This window comes from Culex quinquefasciatus, chromosome 3, assembly GCF_015732765.1.
Source record: "Culex quinquefasciatus strain JHB chromosome 3, VPISU_Cqui_1.0_pri_paternal, whole genome shotgun sequence".
Classification (NCBI taxonomy): Eukaryota; Metazoa; Arthropoda; class Insecta; order Diptera; family Culicidae; genus Culex; species Culex quinquefasciatus.
In genome coordinates, this window is record NC_051863.1 from 32,197,780 (window position 1) to 32,225,546 (window position 27,767).

Genomic DNA, 27,767 nt, shown 5'->3' on the forward strand with positions numbered 1-27,767 from the left:
TATTTAAGTGCACACACTTGTCCCGCACCACTTTTCATTTTTGAAAAGGACGTAGTACAATTTAGAGAAATAATTCAGTGAATATCATTACACAATTTAACTTTTTTGGTGCCTTCGGTAGCCATTTTGCATCATTAGCCATTTTGCATCATTAGTTTGTCCATGTAAATTTTCATACAAATTTGGCAGCTGTCCATACAAAAATTATGTATGAAAATTCAAAAATCTGTATTTATTGAAGGAATTTTTTGATCGATTTGGTGTTTTCAGCAAAGTTGTAGGTATGGCTACGTACTACACGGAAAAAAATGATACACGGTAAAAATAAATATGGTGATTTTTTTTAACTTATTGTCACTTAAACTTGATTTGCAAAAAAACACTATTTTTAATTTTTTTTATGTTTTAGAAGACATCAAAAGCCAACTTTTCAGAAATTTCCAGGTTGTGCAAAAATCTTTGACCGAGTTATGGATTTTTGAATCAATACTGATTTTATCAAAACATCGAAATTTTGGTCGCAAAAATTATTCAACTTCATTTTTCGATGTAAAATCAAATTTGCTATCAAAAAGTACTCTAATGAAATTTTGATAAAGTGCACCGTCTTCAAGTTTAATCCATTATTGGTGACTTTTTTGAAACTAGTCGCAGATTTTAATTTTTTTAAATTAGTGCCAATTTTTCCCCTATTTTGAAAAAAATATTTTTGAAAAGCTGAGAAAATTATCTATATTTTACTTTTATGAACTTTATTGATAAGACCCTTAGTTGCTGAGATATTGCCATGCAATGGTTTCAAAACAGGAAAATTGATGTTTTCTAAGTCTCACTCAAACAACCCACAATTTTCTAATGTCGATATCTCAGCAACTAATGGTCCGATTTTCAATGTTAAAATATGAAACATTCGTGAAGTTTCCCAATCTATTCAAATAAAAAATATTTTCAAAAATATTAAATCAAGACTAACATTTCAAAAGGACAAAATGTTGAATATTTTATCCTTTTAAAATGTTGGTTTATTCAAAACATTTTTTTCGAAAAGATCGGAAAAATTCACGAATGTTTCATATTTTAACATCGTAAATCGGACCATTGATTAGATAACGACATTAGAAAATGGTTGGTTGTTTGGTTGAGACTTAGAAAACATCATTTTTTCTGTTTTGAAACCATTGCATGGCAATTTCTCATATAAAGTTAAAAAAGCAAAATATAAAGAATTTTCTCAGCTTTTCATATTTTTTTTCTTAAGTGAGCAAACATGTGCAATTTTCGTCGAAAGTTACTTATTTTGAAAAAATAAAAACTTAAACTAAAATAATTTTTTAACATTTTTTTTCCATTGAAAAGTTTAAATTCTGGCTCTCAACGATCATTTTCGACGAGTGATGAAAAAATCTAATTTTGCACTGAGTTCCAAACAATAGGTTTTGAAAATCCAAAAAATGCAATTTTTCAAATAACCTATTTTGTAAATTTGGTCCGCAATCTCATTTGAGTTTCGAATTTGGCCCAGATTCAAAACATTTCGAGCACCCCTGAATTAAAGCTAGAAACGGCTAGTGCGTACTCTTACTTTACTCCCGGTTTACTTTACTCCTACTTTACAGTGCATTGTTTTAACAACATATTGGGATGTTCCGGGTCATCCAATAACTCATTGGAGTTAAGACCGGTGGGTCTACCTCCGTAACAAGCCAAAAGTCGGTGATTCTTGACCACGGATCATACCCGCATAGCTTCAGTGAGTATGGTAGACTACTGTATTAATGTGTTGGGATGTCTTGAGTCATTTAAGAACTCCCTGAAGTTTAAATGTGTGGGTCTACGTGGTAATAAGGACTTCATGGATTGGCCCTGAACATACCAACACAACAACAGAGTAGTCTACCACACAGTAAAAAATAATGTAAATTTAGAAGCTGTAATTTTGGAAGGTTGAATATTACCTCTTTTGGGATGAGATGTTACCTCAATTTAGACTGAAAAAGTGACATTTCACCAGAAAAGTGGTAAAATTACACATTTCCAGAGGTAAAATTACACCTTTTTTTTCTGACATAAAAGATGTACCCCATCCCAGATGTAATATTACCATGATTTTTTTTTTTGTGCACACACACACTGAAACTGTGCTTGTAACAAGTAAGATTTCGACCGGTTTTGACCAAGGATTATGGTCAAAACCGGTCGAAATCTTACTTGTTACGGCGGTAGACCGACAGGTCTTAGCTCCAGGGAGTTTTTAAATGACCTAAGACATCCTTACACATAAACAACTAGTACTTTGAAAAAATCAATTTAAAATTAAGGCATTTAATGCCAACTTCCAGTTTTGCCGTTGCAAATATCTTTCTCCCTTAAAAATCATCCCGGTAAATCGGGGGGCAATTTTTTTTTTCAAAAAACTTAAAAATTTCAATCGAAATTGAAGTGCAATCAGCTGAAATCAATTTCATATTTATTCTTCTGCTTTAGGAATCATTTTTAGAATGTTTGCGGTTATTAAAAAAATATATATATTTTTAAATTTTCGATGTACAGTACCACAACTTTTTCTTCAAACAAAAGGGTGGGGACCAGACTCCATTATCCGAAGCCCTGGAAAAAAACACTTCAGATAAACTTATCACGAAAAATTATTTAGTTGAGCACAACGTGACCCCAAAAATTATCCAAAGTAGTTTGGAAATATGTGATCCTAGATGACGGCCAATATGGCGGCTATGGAACCAAAATAAAAACGTTTTTTAGCACGATTCAACTATCAGAAGTTTCTAAGAAGTCGAGCCTTGGATAATCGATTCTGTACTTGACTATATAATAGTTGAATTTGATTTTTTAGCCTCCTCCTAGAGAACTGATTTATATCAACTTTGCATAAAATTTGCACTTGCCTAATTTATGAGATGAGATTATTAACAAAGTGTTAATTCCTCAAAGCTTTTGTTAAAAAACGTCTTATTGAAATTTTTATTTTCCTAAGGCCGAAACAAATATTTTTTAAAAGTTTATGTACCCACTCCTCCTCCTCCACCTTCTCCATTTAAATATAAGCACGAAACAAGATTTTTTTTTAAAACTTCGAAAAGAAATAGCCTGAATAACTGCGACAAAAAACCTATGATGCATGTTTAAAAGTGTTTTCCAATAAAACATTAAAGCATCATATTTAACAAATAGCTCGAACTTAAGTCACAGAGGTTTCACAGGAAAAATTTTTTAGTGAAAATTTCCTTATAAGCTTCATTTTCTAGCCTTTATAATAATAAAATTTTGAAATAATTCAAGTCCTCTAGAAGAAGAGAAGAAAAAACAAATAAAATTACTTTTCCACTCTATCCGGCAACACTTCCATGTTATCCTTGCGCATGTAAACACAAACAGCACGCTCTCTCTCTCTCTCCAAACCTCATGCTCACATCTGCTCACCTCTCACAGCCAGCAACTCCCTCTTCTCTCTTTCCTTTTAACATATCCTTCCAAAAATCGTGGTGCAGCACCCATGAATGAAAGCTGTTGAAATGTATACATTCTCCCTCCCTTTCCTATCTCCTCGGTCCCGGTCCCGATCCCATCATTTCTGGTAAGGATCACTTCGCCGAGAGAGAAAGCGAGAAACGACTACCGTTATGGTGAACGCACGCGAGCGAGCGTGTGTGTGTGTGTGTGTGTGTGTGTGTGTGTGTGTGTGTGTGTGTGTTTGCACTGGAGTCCTTTTTTGGTTTTTGGAGCGCAATACACAACGTTCAGGAAAGGACGAATTAGTGTGGTTTGAGGTTATTTTCGCACTCTCTCCCTCTTCCCCTCTCTTTTAGTAAGGTTATCTCCCATCACATTGAATCCTGCTGCGGGAAGGATGGGAGGAAAACGGCGAGGACCAGAAACGCATGTATCCTTTCGACCATCCTAGCTGCTGCTGCTGATTGCTGTACAAACATAGCAGAGGACGCAGGCCGAGCTGTATTCGGGGGACGGAGAGAACACCAACTCGAACAACAACAAATAAAAGGACGATGAACAGCCGGAGTCTAGAGTCAGCAGCAGTAGCAGAGGTATTGCACTGTGAAAATATTAGCACACTGTAACAAACTGTGGATTGATTTACAGAGATGCTTATAAAAAAAATCTGTCCATTTCTTTTACATTGCTCCAAAACAATAAATATTGCTAGCGAATGTAAACAAGATTACGCTTACTTTTTTAATTATTTATTTATTTAATGATTTTTGTAGCTGAAAATATAAATAATACTATTAAGGATTTTTCAAACTATGGTTTGTCAAACAATAACAGAAATTTATAGAGTTTTCCTCTAATCTCCAAAATTTGAAAATCTTAAATGTTAAAAATCTTGTTTTTTTTCGCCAGCAATGAACTTTTTTTGCCGGGACTGGCATTTTTGGAGACGAGATTTGTCTGACCACGCCTTCCGTCGGACTAACTCAAAGGTGAGGTCGATAGCTCAGTCCAGGTGTAGGAGTCGTCTCCCTAGGTCCTGTCTCGGTGGATTCGCTGGCAGGCAGTTGGACTCACAATCCAAAGGTCGTCAGTTCAAATCCCGGGGTGGGTGGAAGCTAAGGTGTAAAAAGAGGTTTGCAATTGCCTCAACAATCAAGCCTTCGGACATTTAGTTTCGAGTAGGAATCTCGCAATCGAGAACGCCAAGGCAAAGCTGTAGAGCGACTAATTCGATTTTTGGTTTGCAATTGTTTACAAAATAACATTTTTGATGGGCTTTTGGAAGTGGTTTTGTTAAACAATAAAAAAGATTTTTAGGATTGCACTGGAACGGATGGAAGGAATGTTAAAACAAATTTAAAAAATTATTAAAAAAAATATTCACATTCACACACATTTCACAATGAAAGCGTGCTGGACAGTATATAGATTAGAGTTTGCCTCAGCCTTTTCTTGACAATATTTAAAATTGGAATACATTCAATAAATCTCGAAAACGTATTACAAAAATTAGAGCGGCCAGCCCTACTGCGTTGTGTTCGCCACGAAGATAATTCTAAGAACTAGAATATATTAAACAAATTCAAGAAAAAGAAAAAAAAGAAACAAAATAGAATAAGCTTGATCCATCAAACTGTCCAGACTAGGTTATTATATTTTTGTGGATCGATTTTCTGAAATGATTTCTTGCGAGAACTACAGATAATTAAATCTGGACTGTTGATGCAAAATATTTTAGATTTTTCAACGAGATAGAAAATTAAAATGTTTGAAAAATAATTTCACACTTATTAATACCGCAAAACTTGTTATAAAAATGCCAGGATATAAAAATGGTTTCTCCTCTAATCAACTGAATACAATCTGAATTGCATTTTCCTGCCTGAAAATGATCATAATTATCATGTTTGAGCTCGTTTATATTTAAAGTTTATGTTTTATTCCTTTGTGCAATACCACAACAAGTTGAGAAACATTATGTTCATTTAAATATATAGAAATTATGCTTGTAAACTCTATTTTTTTATGTGTTGCACAGTTTTAGAAAATCGAACCGTAAATAGTAATTTTTATTTTTTTATTTGGTACTTAAACCAACTCCGACTTTTCATTCTATTTTTCGGATTAAAAGTAAATAAAAAAATACAGAATTCTTTTTTTGGTTCATAAAGAATTCATAATAAAAAGAATGTGTATTTTTAATGTATGATGCACAATAAATTTTACATAATAACACAACATTTGTGTCTTAGAGACCAATGACTTTACCACTAGTAAAGTTTTATATTTGTAAATTTGTAGGTATGAATCAGGACCACACCGAAAAAATTATCCAGATTTTTTCCCTTTTTGTCACTTAAAATTGATTTCCAAAAGAACAACTATGTATGTTTTAGGTGACATAAAATGCAATCATTCTAGAATAAAAAAACAGAAAGGGCAAGAAATCTTAAACCAAGCAGTTTTTTATTGAAAAAATAGTGATTTTTCTAAAACATCAAAACATTCAAAATTTTGAATTTAATTTTAAATTTGAAATTAAATTTGCAGTCAAAAAGTACGTAACGCCACCAAAAAACGAAGTTGAAAAATTTGTGCGACCAGTACCTCGATCTAAAAAAAAATGTGAATTGATGCAAAAATCATAACTCGGTCAAAGATTTTTTGCATATTCTGTAAGTATCTAAAATGTTGGCATTTGGTTTCCCCTAAAACATATCACCAAATTTAAAAAAAAATAAAAATTGTTTATTTAGCCAATTAAGTTTCAATGACAAAAAGTGAAATTCAAAATACTCAATTTTTTTTACCATGTATCATTTTTTTTCAGTGTAGTCCTTATTAGAGCTGGGACTTCGGATATCCGGATAATTTGCATCATTGATAATTCTAGTAGAAAATGAAATATCCCATACATGCCAGCTTTGTCTTACGACTGTGGGGTGACATGAGGACGAAACAAAATAATTTTACAGGTTTTCAAAAGACCTTTAATTTTACATCACATGATTTATGGTCGAATACTATTATCCGAAAAATTATTCAATTCGTTACATTTTTATTCTTCAATCTATTTTGATTTCCTCAAATATTTTTACCCAAATAATTTGAAGTTCTGATACGATTTTTGTACACCTCTATTGATTTGGTTTGATTGAAAAGATTATATCTGATTTAATATAGAAAAAATGTAAATTATCCGGATATCTGAAGTCCCAGCTCTAGTCCTTATCCATACCTACAACTTTGCCCAAGCCTTTAAATCAATCAAAAAATTCCTTCATGAGATACAGATTTTTGAATTTTCATATATCATTTTTGCATGGATAGTTGTCAAATGATGACATTTGAGAAGGGCGTAAGTGTTTTAAATATTTTTGTATCTCGTAATTTAAATAATGCTTTATCTTGAAGCCGTTGCATCGTATCAAACAGTGGTCAAAGACAAACTTGTAGGAAATTTGAAGGTGAGCCCACGATTTTTTTTTTTCGTTCAAAATGTTTATGAAAATAGCCTAAGATGTTACAAAAAGACTCACAAAAAATGTAGGATGGAGCAACTCACCTAAAAAAATACAAAAATCATTTACTGAAACTGTTTTTTTTTTCAAAAGTACTCTAAACATCGAAATTTTCAAAAACCGAACACGAGAGTCGATTGTCCAGACAATTTTACATAAAAGTCTTCATATTGACCATTGTCCTAAGTCCAATCCTTGTGAAGTTACAGTGGTTTTAAAAATAAAAATGTTGAAAAAATAGGGTTTTTGATGGTATTTGGCAATTTCTATATGACATAGGGTAGAGTAGTCATCAATGAGACACGGGGAACAATGATAAAATGGCTCTCACAAGTCGTAGTTTCAACCAATCAGGCTCATATTTGGGGGAAAGGTGTGTCTACTGGATACACGTCTGCCATTATAGTGGCTTTGGTTATGGACGCTTCCTTGAAAAGTTATTCATAAATGTTTGATTCTGGGATGTAAAAGTAAATTATGTACAAAAATTACTTTTTCGCTCGTAGGCTGCCATTAACACTAAATCTAATATTTCTTCAAATTTCTTTCGACGTTCCATAGGGATTGAGTTGGGCTACAATGTCCTTTCATTAGGTTTGGCCAAAATTTAGAATATACCCAGTATCCAGGACTGTCTCATTGTTCCCCACTCATTTCAGCTCATGGGTAACAATGAGACACTTTGATTTTTCTTCATTAAACTTTTCAAAATCTATGGAAATCTTTCAAAACATGAATTAAAAGTGATTTTTGGCATATTTATTGAGTTTTAACTTCATTTAACCAAAAATACAAAGTTATTTGGTATAAATATACGATTTTACAAAATTAAATACTTTTTAGTATAACTTTTGTTAATTAAAGTTTCATGTTGGCAAAATTGCTCTAAAATGTTCAAGGCAAGTTAACTGCAATGGAACAATACAAAAACATGATGTTTTACTAGAAAAATCTTGATTTTCGTAGTGTTTCTCATTGTTCCCCAGCTGTCTCATTGTTCCTGCCAAGTGCGTCTACAATGAGACAGTTGAATAACTCTGGCTGTAGATGTCGGATCGATCTCATATTTTGGTCAATGTTAGAACACATTAAAAGAAAGAAAATGCAACAAAAAGCTCATTAAAACATGCTGATGAAGAAATGAGAAAAATCTTTGAAAGTTTAAAACCAAAAGTGTCTCATTGATGACTACCCTACCCTACTTGATTTTTAAGTCTCGAAAATATTTTTACCGGAAAGCTCGTCCAATTTCCCATAAGTTTGTCTTTGGCCTCATTTCAATTGGTCAATATGGAGACTTTTATGTAAAATTGTCTGGAGAATCGACTCTCGTGTTCGGTTTTTTTTTTTTTAAATTTTGATGTTTAGAGCACTTTTGAAAAAAAAAAAACAGTTTCAGTAAATGATTTTTGTATTTTTTTAGGTGAGTTGCTCCATCCTGCATTTTTTGTGAGCCTTTTTGTAACATCTTAGGCTATTTTCACAAAAAATTTGAACGAAAAAAAATCGTGGGCTAACCTTCAAATTTGACTTTGAAACTTAAAAATCAAAAAAATCCCATAAAGGTGGAGAGTTTTTTTCTTTCAGTGTATTTTTTTCGGAATTTCCTACAAATTTGTCTTAGACCACTTTTTGATCCGATGCAACGGCTTCGAGATACAGCAATATTTAAATTACGAGATACAAAAATATTTAAAACACTTACGCCCTTCTCAAATGTCATTATTGAGGGTAACTGGCTCCATATAAACAAAAATGGCTTAAATAAGCGTAGGATAACATGTCTACAAAGTTTAATTGAAATCGGAGAGGGTCGAGAAAAAAATACCTAAAAAATTCCTGTTTTGGGCTGGAATTGCTCATGAACAAACTAATGATGCAAAATGGCTTCTTTGGGCATTCCGAAGTCACCAAAAAAGTTCCAGCCGGATTAAAAAATACAAAAAATAAAATTATAAAAAACGGCTCTAATGCCATATCAAATCATCTAAAAATATATTTTGGAAAGGTGATTCCTTAAAATATAGCTTCTAAACAAAAAATTAAAAAAAAATCTGCCGGTGTAACACACTGGGAAACATTACAAAACATCATAAATATTAAAATCTCAAAAGGGTTAAACTTATCACTTGGAGCATATATAAGTTCAAAATCGGATTTTGCGAGTTATTTTTTTTGTAAAGTTCACAAACTTTGATTTCATCATTTCTGAATCAAAACATTATTGGGCAATGTTTTACACTGAATAAATTTCAATTTTGCTTTTATTTGATAAGCGACTTTTTTCACAGTGCCCTTTGCACACAAAAAGAAGAAAAAAAACCAGAAAACACACTCACAGGAAAAACAACGGCACACGCAACCGAGAGCTCGCGCGTCGTATACGGAGGTTCACAGTTGACAGAAGAGGAAAAGGCTCGTCGCTTCCTCTCACCCAGCACCATCGCCATCGCCGTCACCCATCAGTGTGAACTCGCGCGCACTGTGAGGGGGGATGAGCCGATGGTGATGATGCGAGCGCAATCATCATCGTCATTGAGCCGTGGCTTGAAGCTGGTTGTGAGTTTGTGTGTGTGAGTGTGTGTTCGCGAAAGGACCTTTTTTTTGTGTGGAAAAAAGTTGCACTGTGTGTTTGTCACCACCGTCATCATCAGGATCGGATCACTTTCGCGATGTGAGGAGGAAGAGAGAAGAGAAATTGCTATCTCTTTCGCTCAAACGAGCAAGCTCGACTCCAGTCAGTATACAAACGGTGTGTCCTTATCGGAGTGAGGGATTCACGAGGGAAGTGGTTTGGTGGCTTGAGTGAACCAGGACTAAATGATTCTGCTTCGCAGGATGCGTTCGTTTGAAGCAAGAGAATCGAGTGCGGTGTGGGATTGTGTGTGCGTGCGAGTATGGAGTGAGAACTGAGAGAGAAAAAAAAATAGAAATTGGTACAATATGATTCAAGCCGGGTGACTACAGAGAATCCGGTGTTGAACACAGTGTAATTGTTGGGATTTGTTTTTACTTAAATTTAACTTCAAAATACCACCTTAACTTTTTTTAAGTCAGGGTAGAACTAAACTTTAGAGTATAACATTATTTCAAAACACAATTTTCCCTAAAATATTTGTTCAATATTTAACCAAAATGAGGACAATGTAGATTGAAATATTCGATTCAACAATTTCCAAACAACACTAAAGTTATTGAATCAAATCTACAAAAAAAAAATCGATCGTCACGACAGTTGCAACATCGTGCGTCACCGCAAAACCTGCAATTCCCTGCAAGGAGGCTCACTCTGACATTTGCATCACTTTGAATCACACCGCGATGCCTATCACACAACAGCCCTCCCCCCCAGCCCAGCACCACCCTCAGGAACATCGTTAATGATGGCGATGACGAAGATTCGCACGCAATCTCCCCAACCCCGACCCTCCTCCTTACCCTAGCGATGACGGAGTGGCACCTGATGATGATCCCCGTTGACTACTCCGTGATGGCATAAATAAATGGTGATGAATGTGTGAGCTGCCGGGCAGGCCACGAACCCCCACCACCACAAAAGCAAGTTAGTGGGAGTAGGTGAGAATTTTCCGAGTTTTCCTCGATTCGTCACACGAACATGCCCCTTGGAACGGAGCGCGATATACATCATCATCACCGCGTTCGTTGGCGATGTTGTCTATCCTCTGGTGTGGGGAGGACGACTCTAAGGATCATACATCACAGCACAGTGGGGTTGTCCGAAAAGCACGTGGTAATTTAGAATCATCAACCTGAACTTCGAGTTTGGTGAACAAATCTAAAATTGATTTTTTTTAGTTGTGTTTGTGTAGTCAAAATATTTAAATTTTTAAAAAGGTTAAAGAAAACATTTTAGATTTGTTTCATCTGAATTACAATTCTTAAAAAAGTTCGTGCAAACAAAAAGTTCAAAATCAGTTTAAATAATTCTTGATTATTTTCGTAATAATTCTTTGACACTATTATTATTTTGTATTTTTTATTTGGATGAAACATTTCTTCTGGCTAAAGAAGCCATTTTGCATCATTAGTTGTTCCATGGATGCCTCTTTTCAATTTTGGCAGCTATCCATACAAAAAGGCTATTGGAATATGTGTCTTGTTGCTTAGGAACCATCCATAAACCACGTAGACACTTTTTCGAAATCTAACCATTTTTAAAATATCTTATTGAACATTTGATAAGGTTGTAAATATGAATTCATTGCTTTTTCAAATGTTTGATTTGAAAATCTTGAAAATACATTTTTAAGAAACGATTTTTTTTGATAGAATGAACATAGGACGAATTGAATTTTATTAATGTTTTTTGTCCCTTTCCTGAGTTTTAACAAAAATTGTTATTTTTTTTTTGATTGGCAACACTGCCAAATAAATGTTGACTTACTTGTGCCGTAGCTCAAAAGATGAATTTTTTGTCACCTATAGAATTCTATAGCACATCTATAGCAAAAAGAGATTTTCAAAAAAGATTGTCAAGTGTTTTTGAGTGTTTTAGTACATGTTTTGAATATTTTAAGTTTTTTTGTATTTTGAAGTATTTTAAACTATTTTTTTAATGTATTTTGAAGTATTTTGATGAGCTCCCCTCCCAATAACATTAACTCACAATATCCTCTGTAATTACGCTTTAAGAAAAATGTAACTACAAAAGCCAACTCGGTCCTAACCAGGCCAAAGCAACGAAAATAATTTTATGGAAAAAAGGATTTTTAATATATTTTTAAGAATTATTTAGTTTTTTAAAGAATTTTAGAGTATTTAAAAAAGTATTTTAAGTAGTTTTAAGTAGCTATAAGTATTCAAAGAAAATCAAGTATTTTTCAGTCGTTTCCAGTATTTATAAGTACTTCATAGTATTTATAAGTTCTTTAAATTTTTGTTAAGTATTTTTAAGAATTTTTAAGGCTGGTACAAATATTTTTAAAAGTTTTTGTCACCCCCCCTTCAAAACTGGTCCGAAAAATCAAGGGGCAAAAAAAATATTTTTACAATAAACTTCAAAATTTCAATGAAAATTCAAGTGCAACCAACTGAAATCAAATTAAAATACATTCTCCTGCGTTTAAAATCATTTTTAGCATGTTTGGGTTTATTAAAAAATCTTAAAATTTTTTGAAAATCTTCAATGCAAAATCCTTTTTTTTCGATACAATTTTTGTTTTTGTCAGATCTTAGATTTTTTGAAAACTAATGATTGCAAAACAACTGAACTAGTGTAAAATGCATTTTAAAACACTTTTTTCATTTAAATGTGAAGACTATGGCTTGTTATTTAATTTTTTATATTTTTTTATTTTTTTGCCCCCCCCCCCCCCCTTGACCTCGGCCAGGGCCGAGGGACAAAAACTTTTTTAAATATTTGCATCGGCCTAAGTAAAAAAAAATAGGTATCTTTATGTAATGTTAAGTATTTCTGGAGTTTTTTTTTAAGGGCCAATAAACCAAATTTTGATTTTTTGCTTTTTAGGTGTTTTTGAACACCCCTGACTCAAGGCGGTTTCAAAAACACCCAAAAAGCAAAAACTGAAAATTTTGTTTATTGGAATTTTTCAAAAAAAAACTCCAGATTTTAAATTATTTAAGTATTTTTAAGAATTTGTAAGTATTTGTAAGTATTACAATTTTTTAAAAATATTTTAAGGTATTTTTTAGTATTTTTAAGCATTTTTAAGTATTTTTAAGTATTTTTGAGCATTTTTATGTATTTTCAAGTATTTTCAAGTGTTTAATTATTTTAAAGTATTTGTTTGTATTTTCAAGTATTTTAAAGGATTTTAATAGAAGTTTATCCAACAAGTTGCAAAAAGAAGATTTTTTCAGCACGAGTTGTACATTTATCCAACGAGGTTTACCGATAAATACGACCAGTGCTGAAAAAATCAAGTTTTGCAACGAGTTGCTTACAACATTTTTTGCAATTCCGAAAAACGCTTATTTAATGGAATTTTATGTCAAACATTCATGTGTTTAGTAAATTCATCGTTCAAAACAAAACAATATTGAAAAATGTTACTTTTCAGCACTGTTATTGAAAGGTATTAATTTTCCATTCTGTTATTTTTGGTAGGGAAAAGTAGGCCGTTTCGTTTCTCCAGAAGGGCAGGAAGAGTTGACAGTTTCACAGTGGAATTGCAAAAAGATTTTTTTAGTGTTTTTAAGTATTTTAACGAATTATAAAGTATTTTAAAGTATTTTAAAGTAATTTAAGTATTTTGAAGTTTTAAAAAGAATTTTTAAATATTTTAAAGTATTTTTAAGTATTTTTAAGTATTTTTAACGTATTTTTTAGTATTTCTTAGTAATTCTAAATATGTTTAAGTATTTTTAAGTATTTTTAAGTATTTTCAAGTATTCTTAAGTATTTTTAAGTATTTTTAAGTATTTTTATGTATTTTTAAGTATTTTTAAGCATTTTTATGTATTTTTAAGCATGTCTAAAAAATTTTAAGGCCGTTGCAAATATTTTTCAAAGTCAATGTCACCCTCCTCTTCAAAATCAGTGAAAACAATCAAGAGGAAAACATATTTTTTTCAAAACGCTTCAAAATGTTGATGAAAATAGGAGTCTAATCAACTGAAAACAATTTCAAATGCATTTTACTGCGTTTAAAATCATATTCAGTATATTTGCAATCTATGAAAAACATTGAAATATTGTTTTTTTTTTAAATTCCGAAAAAAAATCGTCACTACTTATCATACAATATTTTGAAAACTAATTATTGTAAAACAACTGGGCAAGAGTGAATTGCATTTTAAATCTCTCATTTTATTAAAATGTTGATACCATGGCTTGTGATTTCAATTTTATACAATTTTATTTTGTATTTTAAAGTTTTTCAAAGTATTAAAAGCATTTGAAAGTATTTGAAATTATTTTAAAGTATTTGAAGTATTTTTATAATTTTTATAATTTTAAGTGTTTTGAGTATTTTTAGTTATTTTTAAGTATTTTTAATATTTTGTGTCAAAAGGCAAATAAAAATAGGTTTTTAGAAGCACTGATCAGAAAATTCAGCTCTTCTAAAGACTCCTCATTAATCAGAGAAAATTCGTTTTTCGAAGGTCTAATACTCCAAAATTTAATTTTGCTTTTGAAGTGATTTTGAAACCGGGATATTTATAAAAATTAAACACCCAAAAATAAAAAATAAATAGTCAACAAATTGATGATTTTTTTTGTATTTTCGTCTTCAACTGGTTATAAAATTCTTTACTTAATTAAAAATATATTAACAAGCATAACACAATAAATTCTGCAAATTTCAAAATTAATTTTACATGATGTTGCAATGAAAATTTCAATGCTGTTAATTTATTTTTTTTTGTTCGGCATTATTATTTTTTAATTCGTAGGGGACTTGACATTAATATTCCAACGGCCCTATCCTGCTCAACAACATTTGTTGAACGTTGTTGCAATTATTACATTGTTCTTGAGAAGTTGCAAAAAGTTTTTTTTTTTTTTATTCTAAAAACGGGTTTATTTTATTTATTTTTCGATAATTTACATGTCATTTATGTTCCTTTGTAATACTTCCACGAGTCCCTTATCTTCTTCAATTCCTCTTCGGTAATTTGTCTGGGTTCGCTCAAACTTTGCAAGTCCGCTTGGATATCATGCTCTCGGTTGCTTTTATCCAAATCGCTAGGGACCGATCTATTGTTCTTTTCACCCTTTGAAATTGCTTTGCTGTTATCTTTCGAGGTTTTTTCCTTTGATATTCTTCTTTCCATGGCTTCTTTGTCTTCATGATTCTCGCAGTTAGCAACAACTAGCAAGCAATCTGGTTGAGTGACCACAGAACCATTGTTTTTTGAAGAAGAGCAGCCATCTTCTTGACCAGAAGTTGACCGTCTATTGTTCTTCCGGTTACCACCCGTACAATTGACCTTGAGATGATCTTGAGAACCACACTTGAAACAAAAACTGGGCTGTCCATCATAATAAATTCTGGCACAAACTCCACCAACTTCCAATGTCGATGGAATTTCGCTGACCAATTCCATGTAGGCGCCTCTTACTCCGTTCCAGATAGGGAAACCTGTATCCGCCGAATAACGCTCTCTTTTCAAATATTGCACTTGTCCGAACTTTTCCAAACTTATTTCAATATCAACGTCTTTCACTTCTGGAGGCAGACCAAAAAGCCTAACATATTTACACACCACATTAGCGTCATTAACAAATACTTGTCCCTTTTTCCCATCCTCATACTTAAACAAAAATACATTTCCGAGATTAGTCAATGCATTATCGGCCAATCTTTGATTCTTGAAACGCACAAATATCAAATGTTGTTCACGATAGAAAGCACTCAAATCACTACTTTTCCAATTTTGTTTTCGAAAGAATTCAAATATTTCATTATCCGTTGGGCTCCTAGCTCCTTCTCCAAAATTAAATCGCAATGTAAAATTACGTTTCTTCTCCATTTTGATCAAATTCCCTTTTGCACAAAGCCTTCCGCTGCAGAAAACACGTCTGCTTTGTCTGAGTTCCACTTCCAAACTGAACTCTAAAAGTCTGAATAACAAACTTATTTAAAACGAAAGCAAAATAAGAGATTATACTTTTCAAAAAACTGTACACCCAAATTTGAATCATTTGAAAATTGGGTCTTCCAAAATGCCGAAATGTGTATGACCTAATCTCAACCCCCTGATGACGGCTCACAAAAAAAAATTATGACAATTTATTATAAAATTGCTAAAAATCACAAAAAAAAGCATTTTTTTGCAGGATATTTTGATTTTATCTCAAAATTCCTCTAAACTTTCCCACTATCCGCTATCATCCCTCTCCCCCATAACGTTAAGCTCCCAGCTGCTTGTTACACTGCGAATAAGCTGTTTTCCCCCTTCACTTTTCCCGGCTCAATTTTCCAGTATTTTTATTTTTTTGCTTCACTTTTTCCACTTTCCCAAACACAAACATGAAACCAGAAGGAAAAGTCCCCCCCCTTCCTCGTTTTTTCCCCCACAGCTGAGTGGGTGGGTTGGGGTTTCGTGTGTTCGGTTAGCAGAGGGGGGTTGTGTTAATTTTGTGTTTTTGTGATAAATAAAAAACGTGGAACGGATTTGTACTGCTGGGTGAGGAGAGTATGGAGGGGGGGGGGTGTGCCATAAAAATGTGAGAAAAGCGACAAGCGAGTTCCTTTTTTTTTGCTTCAGCATTTTTCCGAAAAAAAGGAGCTGTGGAGGGTGGTGAAAGCATGTTATGGCGTTTTTTTTTGCCTACGACGTTGTTTCGCAGGGACTCTCTCATCTGGTTGGCATTTTTACTGCTACACGGCTGATGATGATCCTGAACTGGCGGTCGTCCTGCTGAATTTTGAGAGTTTTTTTTTTGGGAAAGTCGAGGGAAAAGTGGAAAAAAGTAATGTTTATGTGTTCGTTTATATGGGATGGAGCACTTTTTTATGCTGGTGGAATTTTCTTTTCTTTTTGTTTAGAAACGTAAAAAGGAAACAATACGACGTAGATTTGAAGAGAATTGATTCTCGTTAAAAGTGGTTGACTTTTCAGCAGATTTCTACGAAGCTTCTTTGTAGTTGATCTGTAGTTGAGATTGGTTTTAGCTACTTTAATAAGCTGTCTTTGGAACGATTATATTATGCTAATGTTTTTTTTTTCATTTAAATAAAAATAAATCCTAATTTTTTAAACTTTAAACTGCATAAACTTTATTTATATTTAAAAATAAAACAAATAAATATTAAAAAGTTCAAAAGAACATGAAATTGAATGAAACTTTAGTTGTTTCACCAAAATGTAGTTTTTTCACTAGTTCAATTTATGCCTTATAGCTTTTTGACATAGTTTAAACTAGTCCAGGCAAAAAAAAAAAATCTTTAACCTTTCTCAAAAAGTTACACCATTAAAGCCACTAAATGGGAGACACGTCCTGCTCCTTTTTCCACCCTGACTTCTCCGAGTCTTTTAACGTCGTCCTCGTCGTCACCCACACCGAGATTCACGAACATCTTCCGCCGCTCAATAATGGAACTATAATAAAATAATATAGTCTATGTTTTATTTCCACGTTCCTTCGACCTCAAACCCCACCACGAACACACACACACACACACACACACACACACACACACACATACACACACACACACACACACACACACACACACACACACACACACACACACACACACACACACACACACACACACACACACACACACACACACACACACACACACACACACACACACACACACACACACACACACACACACACACACACACACACACACACACACACACACACACACACACACACACACACACACACACACACACACACACACACACACACACACACACACACACACACACACACACACACACACACACACACACACACACACACACACACACACACACACACACACACACACACACACACACACACACACACACACACACACACACACACACACACACACACACACACACACACACACACACACACACACACACACACACACACACACACACACACACACACACACACACACACACACACACACACACACACACACACACACACACACACACACACACACACACACACACACACACACACACACACACACACACACACACACACACACACACACACACACACACACACACACACACACACACACCACTATCATCATTGTTGTCTGAGTTTTTCCTTGTTCTCGAGATTTTCCTTCCCCCTTCTCCGCCCAAGCCCTCATTTCAGCCTTGAGGGCAACTTTTCAACAGCTTCTTCAACGCTTCAAGACTACCACCGCTGTGTGTGTGTGATTCTGTAAGTGTGAATGTTCATGTATGTGTGTGTGTGCCCCTCTGCGAGACGAGAACAGCTCGAGAAGTGATGTTGATGATACGGAGCTCACTTTTCGAGAACAATTTTCCCACCCCTTGAAGACGAGCGGAGGGGTTGGGGGCAGCAACTCCACCCAACTCTTCAAACCTCAAAGGAAGTTGGCGCAGAAAGGGGGGGGGGAGGAAGGACTTAAAACCGTGTTCATATTCTCAACACATAACAACTCTTGCTGGAAAGCACCCCCCTCCCGAGGCTGTTTCTTCTTCCGAGGGAAGTTTCTTGAAAAACACTTTTCCTCCCCCCAGCCAACTTTCAACACTGCCACCCCAAAGTCGACGAGCGGCGGCGGTGGAAAATCGTTTCCAACATTTCACAGCAAATTGAGCGCTTTTAGGGAAGCGTGGTGGGGGGAAGGATGGGGGAAGCTTTGTAGAGAGTGTAGTTTATTTCTTGGTTTCTGGTTTCTCCATCACAGCACTCGCACACACTAAGTTGTGTCTCGGTTGGTGGGGGATGTCGGCAACTTTGGTCCAAATGAAGGAAGCAACATAAAAAAAGTGTTGAAGGTTGGTTTACAGTGTTTTCGGGGGTGGTTTGCAGTAGTTAAACAGGTTAACTAAATGATGGGGAGGGGGAGGGAGATGGTTTGAAGAATATTTATAATTTAGTTACAAAAGCATTGAGTGTTTGATTTGAAATTTTTCCTTAAAATGCACAAATTTTATAATCATGAAAATTCCAAAAAACTATCCTCTGCTTGAGAAAAAATTAAGTGCTTATAATTGTTTGAACAAACTTTTCTAATTTGTTGTCTGAGCTCTAAATTTTAGCATAGAAAATCATTCAAAATGGCGAGATCTGAAATCTGACTTTTGAACTTTGTATAGCAATTTGTATGGAATCTACGAGGGCACTAAATGTGGGGTATAGGGCACTAAATAGCACTAATGAGCACTAAATTTTAGCACAAAGAAAATTCAAAATGGCGACATGTGTCATCTGGCCTGTATTTCAAATGTTGTATGGCAATTTGTATGGAAACTATAAGGGCACTAAATGTGGGGTTTAGGGCACTAAATAGCACCAAATGAGCACTAAATTTTAGCAAAAAGAAAATTCAAAATGACGACATGTGTCATCTGGCTTGTATTTCAAATTTTGTATGGCAATTTGTATGGAAACTATAAGGGCACTAAATGTGGGGTATAGGGCACTAAATAGCACTAAATGAGCACTAAATTTTAGCACAAAGAAAATTCAAAATGGCGACATGTGTCATCTGGCCTGTATTTCAAATGTTGTATGGCAATTTGTATGGAAACTATAAGGGCACTAAATGTGGGGTATAGGGCACTAAATAGCACTAAAAGAGCACTAAATTTTAGCACAAAGAAAATTCAAAATGGTGACATGTGTCATCTGGCCTGTATTTCAAATGTTGTATGGCAATTTGTATGGAAACTATAAGGGCACTAAATGTGGGGTTTAGGGCACTAAATAGCACCAAATGAGCACTAAATTTTAGCACAAAGAAAATTCAAAATGGCGACATGTGTCATCTGGCCTGTATTTCAAATGTTGTATGGCAATTTGTATGGAAACTATAAGGGCACTAAATGTGGGGTATAGGGCACTAAATAGCACCAAATGAGCACTAAATTTTAGCACAAAGAAAATTCAAAATGACGACATGTGTCATCTGGCTTGTATTTCAAATTTTGTATGGCAATTTGTATGGAAACTATAAGGGCACCAAATGTGGGGTTTAGGGCACTAAATAGCACTAAATGAGCACTAAATTTTAGCACAAAGAAAATTCAAAATGGTGACATGTGTCATCTGGCCTGTATTTCAAATGTTGTATGGCAATTTGTATGGAAACTATAAGGGCACTAAATGTGGGGTTTAGGGCACTAAATAGCACTAAATGAGCACTAAATTTTAGCACAAAGAAAATTCAAAATGGCGACATGTGCTTCTGGCTTGTATAGACCTACGACTTCGGTGCGCCCGCACTACCGCTTGCTTCAAACAGTTGTTTATTTCTAATTCTACTTTGAGCAATAGCACGGGCACCAGGTCATCGTAGGGGAAATTCTCGTATGTTTGGCAGGTTAAGCACTCGCTCCTAACTCCATCCAATTTGCTGATTTTCACTATTTAAACAACTAATTTTGCAAAACTTTTGATAGAAACTGGCTTGCTCACTTCTTATTGAGCTATTTATCACTCCATTTCAGTTGAAAACGCTTTTAATTAGCTTTAATTGAATGTCAAAGTTCTGACCTGCCAACATTAGAGGCACGCTGGAATTAGATGCTGTTCCCCTAAGTACACACAAAGAACGATACACAAGAAGTTCAGCAGCAGTGTCCGAGGGGCACGCCACTCTGTTTATACGCAACAACCAGATATAATGACGATTAAAATTCAAATTCATGAATTCTTTTAAAAAAGTTTCAAAATTGATAGGCCTTTTTCAAATGAAAGTTTCAAATAGTCTGTTTGATTTGAAACTTTCATTAGAAAAAGGCCTATCACACACATATTGTTTTCTGCTCTGTCGTTTGCCATGCAGAATAACTGCCATTGCCAAACTTTGTCTTTCACATGCTGACTGACAAAATATACCCTAAACAGAACATCTTGCACGTGTTCCCAACAAACTGCTACAAGATTCCAACTCAAATTAAATTGGATGTGAATATCTTAGCTAGGTACCTAATGCCCTAGGGCATCAATCTAGTGTCTCAACCTCCCACTTGTGTGTGTGTGTGTGTAAAACACACCTTCCGTATAATGAAGCAAACACCATAACAACATCAGCAATCACTTAGAACCACCCACTCACACGCACACACGCAAAAACAAGACGATAAGCAGGATAAAGGATCCGTGTTGTGTCAAGACTACGACTACAGGGTTGTTGTAACCTAAACCCCCCGAAGACAAAGTTGGTCGTTCCAATTTCTGCTGCTGCCGCTGTCCCCTCGCCTTTTCCCGAAAAGTGCCGCTGGGACTCCGGAATAACTTAATCTCTCAACCAATTTCAAAGTCACTTAGAACATTAACATCTTCATCCGGATATGATGCCCTACCCCCCCACCCCTCCAAGCTCCTCTCTGGGTTGAGGAAGAAGACGACACAGCGTAGACAACATGACCGCAAAACGGCAGCACCGAGGAGTTCCTCGCTCAAACCACAAACAACCCTCACACAACCGGTCAGCTTGCTTCCTTCTGGATTATGGATACCGAAAGCCTCCCGGTTCGTTATTTGCCAGCAGGGAACCGTATTCTATTAGAGGCAAAGATGACGACGACGAAAAGTGGTTGCACGATGATGAGGCCACTCTTGGAAAGATGCTCGTAAGAGTGGTCACTACGGGCAGAAGAGGTGTTTGGTGTTTGTGGACGTCTCTGTGGAAGGCACAGCTTGGACAATAAAGGTTTAACGTAATTTGCTGCTCGGGGGGCCGGTTTTCAAAGGATCTTCCAGAATAAGTGATTGTAATCATCGCTGGGAGTGAAAGGGGTATGATTCGATTGTTTAAGAGAGGGATTATTTACAGTTCAACTGGTTCTGTTTGGATTGTGTCTTAGTTAGGCTGAACAGGTTGTTTAATGGTTGTGGGCAGGCCTGCAAGATGTACAGAGCAATCTGTTTGTTGCAGATTTTCAAAGAAGAATTTTGAATTACTTTAAATATGAAAAATATTTCTTGTGTCGATTTGCGAAAACTTCAATGATTACGCAATTATTAAATATGTCAAAATATATAATTTTTTTATCAAATTACATAAATGAACTCTCTACGAAATCGGTATATTTTTATTAATTATAATTTTTGTATTTTTTAGTCCAGCTGGAACTTTTTGGTGCCTTCGGTATGCCCAAAGAAGCCATTTTGCATCATTAGTTTGTTCACATAATATTCCATACAAATTTGGCGGCTGTCCATACAAAAATGATAAATGAAAATTCAAAAATCTGTATCTTTTGAATGATTTTTTTGATCGATTTGGTGTCTTCGGCAAAGTTGTAGGTGTGCATAAGGACAACACTGAAATAAAATTATACCCAATAAAAAATGGTGATTTTAAATTTCACTTTTTGTCACTTAAACTTGATTTGCAAAAAAAACTATTTTTTTTATATTTTTTTTCATTTTCTGGTATGTTTAAGAAGGGGACATCAAATGCCAACTTTTCAGAAATTTCCAGGGAGAGCAAAAAATGAATTTGTGAATCAACACTGATTTAAAAACAAAATCGAAATATTGGTCGCAATATTTTTTCAACTTCATTTTTCGATATAAAATTGAATTTGTAATCAAAAAGTACTTCAGTGAAATTTTGATAAATTTATATCCATTTTTTGGTAACTTTTTTGAAAAGAGTCGCAGTTTTTCATTTTTTTCAAAATTACTGCCCAAGTTTGCCCACTCTTGAAAAAAATATTTAAAAAAAAAACTGAGAAAATTCTCTATATTTTGCATTCCTGAACATTGTTGATACGACCCTTAGTTGCTGAGATTTTGCAATACAAAGATTTAAAAACAGGAAAATTGGTTTTTTCATAGTCTCACCCAAACAGCCCACCATTTTCTAATGTCGATATCGCAGCAACTAATGGTCCGTTTTTCAATGTTAAAAGATGAAAGATTTATGAAATATTTTATTTTTTTTAATCAACACTAACATTTCAAAAGGGCCAAACAATCAATATTATGCTCATTGAAATTTAAGTCTTGATTTTATTTTTTTTAAATATTGTTTTCGAAAAGATCGAAAAATTTCACGAATGTTTCATATTTTAACATTGTAAATCGGACTATTAGTTGCTGAGATATCGACATTAGAAAATGGTCGGTTGTTTGGGTGAGACTTAGAAAACATCAATTTTCCTGTTTTTTAATCTTTGTATGGCAATATCTCAGCAACTTAGGGTCGTATCAACAAAGTTCAAAAAAGCAAAATATAGAGAATTTTCTAAGCTTTTAATTTTTTTCAAAAGTGGGCAATCATGTGCACTTATTTAAAAAAAGAAATGCCTTTAATTTGAAAACTGTGCACTTTGTCAAAATTTCACTAAGGTACTTTTTGATTGCAAATTTGATTTTACATTGAAAAATGAAGTTGAAAAATTTTGCGACCAATATTTCGATTAATAAAAATTAGTATTGGTTAAAAAAATCATAACTCGGTCCAAGATTTTTTGCACAACTTGGAAATTTTTGAAAAGTTGGCATTTGATGTCCATATCCATACCTACAACTTTGCCGAAGACACCAAATCGATCAAAAAATTCCTTCAAAAGATGCAGATTTTTGAACAGCTCCAAATTTGTATGGAATATATGAACAAACTAATTATGCAAAATGGCTTCTTTGGGCATACCGAAGGCACGAAAAAAGTTTCAGGCGGATTAAAAAATACAAAAAAAAACGAACTGCTCAGTTAATTAATATGTAAAAAATCATTTCTTTTTTTTTTCATGAAATAACATAAATGACAAAGCAATAACACTTCAGAACTTGCTGGCAAAATGTGGGAGCACATTTTTCGTAAATGTATTTTTCAACAACCTCCCACAACCACACCCGACGAGAGGTTTCCATCATACGAGCGTAAGGTTTTCCACATTTCCTCCGATGCAAAAATTTTTCACCACCCACTTTTTTACACGACTTTACCACCGTCAGTGACTCCAGCCAAAAGCTGAATCAAGAGCCATCAAAGCTCCCAGCACTCCACAATAGTGTGGGCTTTTCAGCACACATACGAAGTCGAACACACACACACACTCACACAAATATTGCAGTTTTCTGGTGCAAGCTTTCGCGAGAAGAAAGGTGAGTAAAAAAAAGGTGCCAACTTTGGGAATAAAAACCAGACAGTGATATATGGGCAGGGCAGCGAATGTTGGAACATGGGCATAAAAGTGTTGTACCGCACAGAGTGTCACACACGCACACACACAAAGAGTTTTGATGCTCAACCTCCACCATCAGCTTCCTCCTCCATGAAGGCTGTTGTGATGTGAGGACTCCTCACTGAGGAGGCAAAAAAGTGGTTTCAAAAATTGGACCAGAACATGATTCTGCGAACACCCGTACCGACTGAGGTATGAACCTTGTTCATAGAACTGTCATCTGTCAGTTGGAGGAAAATTGGAAAAAACAGGGAAAAGCGATTTTTTCCCTAATGGAAAAGAATGCCACCTGACTAGGCCAAAAACATCACTTCGCTGATGGAAACTGAGATTTATCAGAAAAGATCTTCTCAGTTAATACACGAACTAGTTAACTTAAACAATAACCACAACAAAAACAGCACGAACATCATCTGTCTATCGATATAAACCCTGGTAGGTGCGAGCATGTTTATGTTGACCCAAGAGGAGCAAAGGACTTCATCCGTAAGAAGCGATACATTCACTTGGGCATGCACACCCAACACTTGCTGTTTATGCCAGTTTGCCAATATTCGTATACATGGATGTGGTCCATACTTGCCCCATTCCCCTTTCCCCTTCAATCACCCATTTCCCGAAAGGATATGCCGTGTCAGGTAACGGAGAACGGACCAGAAGGAGAGAAGGGTGGGGACGATTATTTGATCGAATGAAAAGTTAGTTAAACATACAATGAATAAGATATGAGAGGCACACATATGGATATAACCCACCGTCGGTCAGGACCCCTCCCCTCCACTGTTTCCTGGCATATCTCTTTGGGGCGTTCAATGTTGATGGGCAACTACCGGGTGAATGTGTGTGCACATTAAGGTATGGGGACCATGTTTGGGCCAAAACATTTATTTTGCCTTTCGCACTGACATCTTACAGATTTACAACATGCTGATCTGAAAATGATATTTTTGTAAAAAAAAAACCTATCGACTCAGCATAGAAAACTGACCAAATAAATGTGTATTCGTGTGTGTGCTTCATGCTTCATACAAACAGTCTCATTGTGTATGCTTCAGATATCATTTGGCTTCGTTTGATACCCATATTGCATAATTTGAAAATTTGAGTATTTTCTAAAAAAATACGGTATTTTGCGAAAACTTTAGTATTTTCAAGAAAAACTTTAAAAAAGAATACAAAATTATATTGCGTTTGATACCGTAAACCAATTCTCTAACAAAACCGGAAATGGATTTTATTTGTATTTTTTTATTTGGCTCAAACTTTGTGGGGGCCTTCCCTATGACCAAATAAACTATTTTGTGTGATTGGTTCATCCATACAAGTCTCCATACAATTTTGACTGCTGTCCAAAAATGCTGTGTACAAAAATGGCATTTTTTTAAATCAAGACTAACATTTTAAATGGGCGTGATATCCAATGTTTGGCCCATTAACAATATTTTTTTCGAAAAGGTCGGAAAATTTCACGAATGTTTCATGTTTTTACATTGAAAAACGGACCATTAGTTGCTGAGATATCGGCATAAGAAAATGGTGAGATGTTTTGGTGAGACTTAGAAAACTTCAATTTTCGTGTTTCTTTTCCTTTAAGCCGCTGTATCTCAGCAACCAGAGGTACAATCTTCAATGTCTCTTAGACAATTTTATAGCAAATTTTCTGAACTTTTCAAAAAAAATATTTCTAGAAATGGTCACTCATGGTCACTATTTTTAAAATCGAAAAACTACAAATATTTCGCTAAAATTAAACTTTTGGTGACTATATCTTGAAAACGGAGCTCTTTATCAAAAAATCTGTAAAGTAACTACTCGATTACAAATTCAATTTTGCATTAAAAAATAAAGTCAAATTTGTTTTAGCATGAAATCCCGATTTTTTTCCAAAAATCATTATTTTTTCAAAAATTCATAACTCGGCGGCAGATTTTTTGACCATGTTTCTCTATGGCTCAAAAGTTGCGGTTTTTTGTCTCCAAAAAAATATCCAAAAATCTCGAAAATCAAAAAATACGTATTTGGGAAATTTAGTTTTTGTAAAAAAAAAGTTGATAAAAAAATTTGACACCAAATTGATCAGAAAATTCAATCAAAAGTTACAGCTGTTTGAATATTTACATACCATTTTTGTATGGACAGCTGCCAAAATTGTATGAAGACTTGTATGGGTGAACCAATGACGCAAAATAGCTTATTTGGTCATAGGGAAGGCCCCCACAAACGAAACGAAACTATTGGCACTACGCCCCCCGGGGCATGGCCTTCCTCTAACGTGGGATTTCTGCTCCAGCGCCTCTGACGAGACAGGAGAAACCGGGACCGACGTTTTACTTCACCATCCGATAGAAGCTCAGTGGATAAGGCGGGAATCGAACCCGCGTCTCATAGCATCATCGGGATCGGCAGCCGAAGCCGCTACCCCTGCGCCACGAGACCCACCACAAAGATTGAGCCAAATAAAAAAAAATACAAATAAAATCCATTTCCGGTTTTGGTAGAGAATTGCTCTATTGCAATTAAAGTAAATTTGAGTACTTTCGAAAAATACGCTATTTTGTGAAAACTATAGTATCTTCCAAAATAACTCTAATCAAGTAACAAGGCATACAAAATTTCACTTCGTTTGATATAAATAATGCAAATATGAAAAATTTAAGTATTTTCGAAAAAACACAGCATTTTGTGAAAACTAAAAAAAACCTCTAATAAAAAAAATGCACAAATTTTTCATTCGTTTGATACTTATGTTGCAAATTTTGAAAATTTGAGTATTTAAAAAAATACGATATTTTGTTAAAATTTAGCATAGCATAGCATTGGTGTCTACCCGTAGCTGCTACTTCGTTATTGACCAGGACCCCCAAACATTGCTCCGTGGACCACAGATGAAAAGTAGGAACCAATCATCACCCCTTCGCAATTTTCAAAGGTCCCTATCGTGCTGATCAATACCGACGCCGGCCACGACCAGTGGTAAGACACGGGGAAGTGGATGGGAATGTTAGCCGATACTTGAGTGATGGGACCGCCAAATCGACTGCGTCTCCGACAAAGTATCACATGAGTTTTGAGGGTTAGTAAGATGGGTATGAGGTCAGGATTCACTGTGGTAGGTGATGCGACCATGAGCAATTTGTTTATCGGTTGAAATTTTAAAAATCTTAGGCAGCCGGCTGCGGAAAGATACCTATCTAGGGATTTAAATATAGTATTAATTCGACCGCGATTCTCCAGAAATTCTCCGTCGGCGTGCCTTCCGATCAACGGTGATGTAGGAAGGGCTTCATTCATTAAAATTATTTTATATCATAAGCCTTAAAACATATCCGTCGACGTGCCTTCCGATCCTCGATGATATGGAAAGGACTTAATCCAGCAATACGACTTGCTTGTCTCAAAAAACAAAAATCGGATCGTTTCTATCGAAAACTATATAAAGAGAACAAAAATAAAATTCATCGGCCAACGAACGCGTGAACAAAAAATTAATGAAAAAAGAAGAAGAAGAAATCCAATCACCCCATGCACTCGAACAGCGACACAAAAGAGACGGAAAATAACACGAAAAAAAACAGGACTGCGCGTCCACACAGGCACCACACTACTGATGCCATTATTTAATTATAATGACCAATCACCCCATGCACTCGAACAGCGACATAAAAGAGACGGAAAATAACACGAAAAACAGGACTGCGCGTCCACACAGGCACCGCACTACTGATGCCATTATTTAATTATAATGACCAATCACCCCATGCACTCGAACAGCGACACAAAAGAGACGGAAAATAACACGAAAAACAGGACTGCGCGTCCACACAGGCACCGCACTACTGATGCCATTATTTAATTATAATGACCAATCACCCCATGCACTCGAACAGCGACACAAAAGAGACGGAAAATAACACGAAAAACAGGACTGCGCGTCCACACAGGCACCGCACTACTGATGCCATTATTTAATTATAATGACCAATCACCCCA

The 27,767-nt window shown here is 35.0% G+C and overlaps 1 protein-coding gene across 14 annotated transcripts in view; it reads right to left on the bottom strand.

Annotated features, from left to right (window-relative positions):
* LOC6043265 (protein groucho) overlaps positions 1–27,767 on the bottom strand; it is a 384,958-nt gene that overhangs the window by 223,107 nt on the left and 134,084 nt on the right. The gene's annotated exons all lie outside the window — the stretch shown is intronic.